At 42.1% G+C, this 3,927-nt stretch overlaps 1 non-coding gene across 1 annotated transcript; it reads right to left on the bottom strand.

Annotated features, from left to right (window-relative positions):
* Nucleotides 1–3,291: 3,291 nt before the first annotated feature.
* LOC144829892 (small nucleolar RNA SNORD19) lies at nt 3,292–3,361 on the bottom strand. The gene has a single exon (XR_013610876.1). It is a non-coding gene; the product is annotated as a small nucleolar RNA SNORD19 (small nucleolar RNA).
* Nucleotides 3,362–3,927: the final 566 nt, after the last annotated feature.

Here is a 3,927-nt window from a genome sequence, read left to right as displayed (position 1 = left end):
GGTATAATGGAGAGGGGAATAATGGTGCCTAATTTATTTACTTTTTGTATTTCAAACAGCATTACAGAGATCATTTCCAGCATATGATCTGAACTGAAAACAGATTTCTCCAACAAAGACAAAATAGAACTTAAAAGTCTTTCAATGCATACAAAGAATTCCGAAGGCACTCCATCCCTCTCGTTGCTCAACTTTGGTTGTGAACAAGGCAAAAATACATCCTGCACATCATGAGCATCTTAGACGGACTCAACAAAGTTACCATTCAGGGGACTTGTACTACAATATAATAGGGGCATTGAGAGGCGCCTGAGGGGGGAGTTTACGGTGCAAATGTTTTTCTCCATCGGACTGCTCATTGGATACCCGCTCTTCAGAGAATTCTTCGCAGGGTGTATGTTAATGGCTCTCCACCCCCTTATTTGAACATCAGTGTCAATGTCTGGGAGTGTAAAGTCTTCCCTTAAGTTGGGTTCTCCACTAAATGAAGCCTTTTCCACAATTGCAACAATATCCTTCCCGGCATCCTCCCTGGTTCCTACAACGTCCCCAAACACACCCTCTACACTGGGTCCCTTGCCGATGTTCCCCTCAATAATGGCAACATATTTACCCTTGATCTTGCTGGATGATTTTTTTCTGCTCAATGAAGAGGATTCCTGATTCTGCTGGTTAAGAGGATGATCCGAACCCATGACTGCATGCAGATCAGCGTCCGAAGCGACAGGTATACCTACAGCAGGAAACTCCATTTTTGATGGCTTCGAAGGGGTGTATGGGCTATGTTGTGACTGTTGAAACCATTGGATTGGATCGTTACCACAAGGGCCAGGAACCAAGTTTGTCCTTGAAGATATATCTAATAAAGAGCTAATTGGTTCATCTTCCGTGCCTGATCTTATCTGGCCCCTTGCCCCTTCTTGGGACATTTTTGAACTCCCCGTGGAACCATAAAGGTTTCCCTGAGCTTCCCCTGTAGACATGGGGCGATGTTACTAAGGCAAACTTGAAATGCATGCTATCTTGTCCCAATATTGCCTCTGCAGGAACGGTCAGGGGAGCTTTCTGAAAGAAACCTGTGATAGTTGATTGAGATTGAGATTTAGAGCAAAGATGTTGTAATTTTTTTGTTCCACTATATGATCTCCTCAATTTCCTTACACAGTTAGGAGATGAGGTAAGTACGCGACCAGAGCGTAATTTTTTAGAAGTCATCTTGCGCATAGCATAGAGACTTACGCCGCTGAAATGCTCTTGAAATATACAGTACAGTTCGTGCTTCACCTGGGGATGCAAAGGTTACTTGCTGGGCTTAACTGGTGCCTGGTGCCGGGTGCCCAAACCAGATCAGAACCGGCACTGAGGTTGAGGCTTTAGCTTAGGGTAAGACCACGGTGTTCTAGATTCCGTCCCCTGCAGCTCTACACTCGATGAATCGGGAGGGTTGAGACAGGAACTCCACTCTCCTGGCAAGGACCGCTATAGACCCCTCTCAGCCTCCTGCAAATCCCACGACTCCACGCTGCAGCCTTTGTATAATAGTCCTGATACGATCCGCGGGATCCGCGGCTTGCCGCAACACTGCAGCAGGGCAACTCCTACGCCACTCCTGCTGTGATCCTAGACTTTTGCTATAGCTGCAGCACTGTAGCGCCTGGTGCGGCTTGCGGTTTCTCGCGTTCGCAGTTCCGCGGTTCGCCTGGGCTCCCACTACCGCCACCGCTTCACCGCCGCTTCAATCAGACTCTGTTTGTGATCCTCCTTAGAGAAGCCTAATTATCCTTGTGCCTCTAAAGTCAGGAGGGTTATTAGCAGATAGTCATACCCCAGAACTTTGTATAGAAATGCAGTACTTAGGCTCGAATGTCTCGAGATCAAAATATCTCTTGTCGAGTTGTTAAATCACACCAAAGCAGAAGCGGAATATCGTTATCATCTCCATAGAATTGATGGCATTCAAAAGGAGACCTCCTGTTACAAGAACGAAACGCTTCTGATTAGATTCGAAAAGTTAAAAAATGCTAACATGGGCTACCATAGCATACAAGTACCAGCACCCACTGCAAAGAGTAAGTAATATAGAAATGAAAGCTAATCCCCGAGAGGAGAGCACCTCCAGGCGCAGTCTTCCACTCTCCAAGGGAAAGCTCAATACCTGTTAGCGGCACCGGGGTAACGCAGCGAGGCGTCCAAGCACGTTTTCCAGGTGCGGGCAAAATAACACAGCAAACGCCAGCAGTCAACGCGTGCACCAAACAAAGCGCTGCCGGTTACGTGAACACCTCGTAAAAGGTCAAAGGTTTTGAGCTACGAGCTCCCAGGAATATGCGAGGAAATATGAGACTCCGAATCTCTCTTCAAAAGCACCGAGTGATTTATAAGGTGACCAGGGTGTGCACTACTGGCATGCAGTATAGAGTTGCCTGCCATTAATTTATGATGCAATTTAGTTTGTATGTCTTGGCCCTCAATGTATATCTCTACATCTAAAAACTGAATTCTGCTTTTACTAATATCTGCTGTGAATTGTAGGTTGCGTTCATTCTGATTAAGGAGTTTAACAAATTCTTGAGAGTCATACAATCTTTTGTGGGTGCCCATGAGGACGTTTTTCTCCCACCTCCCAACATGTAAACACGCATAGGTAGGGGAGAAACACGCCCCCATGGCCCCACCCCTCAACTGTTGGTATATCGTCTGGTCAAACAAAAAATAATTGTGTTCTAGACAAAGTTGAATCATTCTGAGTAACATAACATTGTGTTGGTGATATTCGATGCTTTGTTGATCAAGATAGTGTTTAACTGCTGAAAGGCCATCTTTGTGGTGGATACTAGTATACAATGCTCGAATGTCCAAGGCTATCAGAACATAGTAATTTTCCCACTTTACACTGGTCAATTTTGATAAAAAATGGCCTGTATCTTTAATGTAAGTGGGTAACTTTTCCACCGCATCGTGCAAGAAAAAATCCACATACTTGGATATTGGTTCCATGAGACTTTTTTGGGCCGAAATAATGGGTTGACCTGGGACTGGTGAAATTAGTTTATGAATCTTGGGTATAAAATAGAGGGTCGGTGTTATTGGATAATCAGTAGCAATAAAGCCATGCTCTTGCAAGCCATCCCTTCTCCATTGATTCAACTCTTTAGCAATTGTTTCTTTCAGATTTTTCATGTCATTCATGGTCCCTTTGCGGTAACAAGAAATATCATTGAGATGTCGTAGAGCTTCTTCCATGTATAACATTCGGGGCCAGATAACAATGCTCCCCCCTTTGTCAGCCTTGTTTATGATGAGGTTGGAATTAGATCTCAGTTTCTTCATTAATTTAGAATATTGTTTTTCCACATACCTCTGCCTATTTTTCTTTCTGTTAGACGTGTTTTGCAATGCTTTAAGGTCCTCTCCTATCTCATCATTAAAAGTGTCTATAGCGTCCTTTGCCATCAATGAATGTGGAAGGTGGTTGAAAATTGTTGTGACATGGCAAATTGCTCTTTACCCCCATGATTGCCAGTTCTTCCTGGGTTGAATTAATTCTTGTGTCTTCATCTTATATATATATATATATATATATATATATATATATATATATATATATATATATATATATATATATATATATATATATATATATATATATATATATGCTTGTAGTTTCCGTAGGAAGATCATTTATATATACCTTTTTTACAACAATTTATTTTCGTATGTACACTATGTAAGTATATAATTGATAACTCAATATTGTTATGGTCTATGCTTTTTACATATCGTCATACATCATTAAAGACCTAAAAAAATGTTGTCAGCAGTGAATAAATATGTCAGCAGTGAATAAATGTGTATTGCGTTATTTATATAATGAAGGTTGCAGTGCAGAAGCTTAACATGATCTAACCAAGTTTAAAAAAACATTTT

Source organism: Lissotriton helveticus, chromosome 4_1, assembly GCF_964261635.1.
Source record: "Lissotriton helveticus chromosome 4_1, aLisHel1.1, whole genome shotgun sequence".
NCBI classification, from domain to species: Eukaryota; Metazoa; Chordata; class Amphibia; order Caudata; family Salamandridae; genus Lissotriton; species Lissotriton helveticus.
Note: the sequence above shows the minus strand (reverse complement) of the source record. Positions and strands in the feature narration are given on the sequence as shown.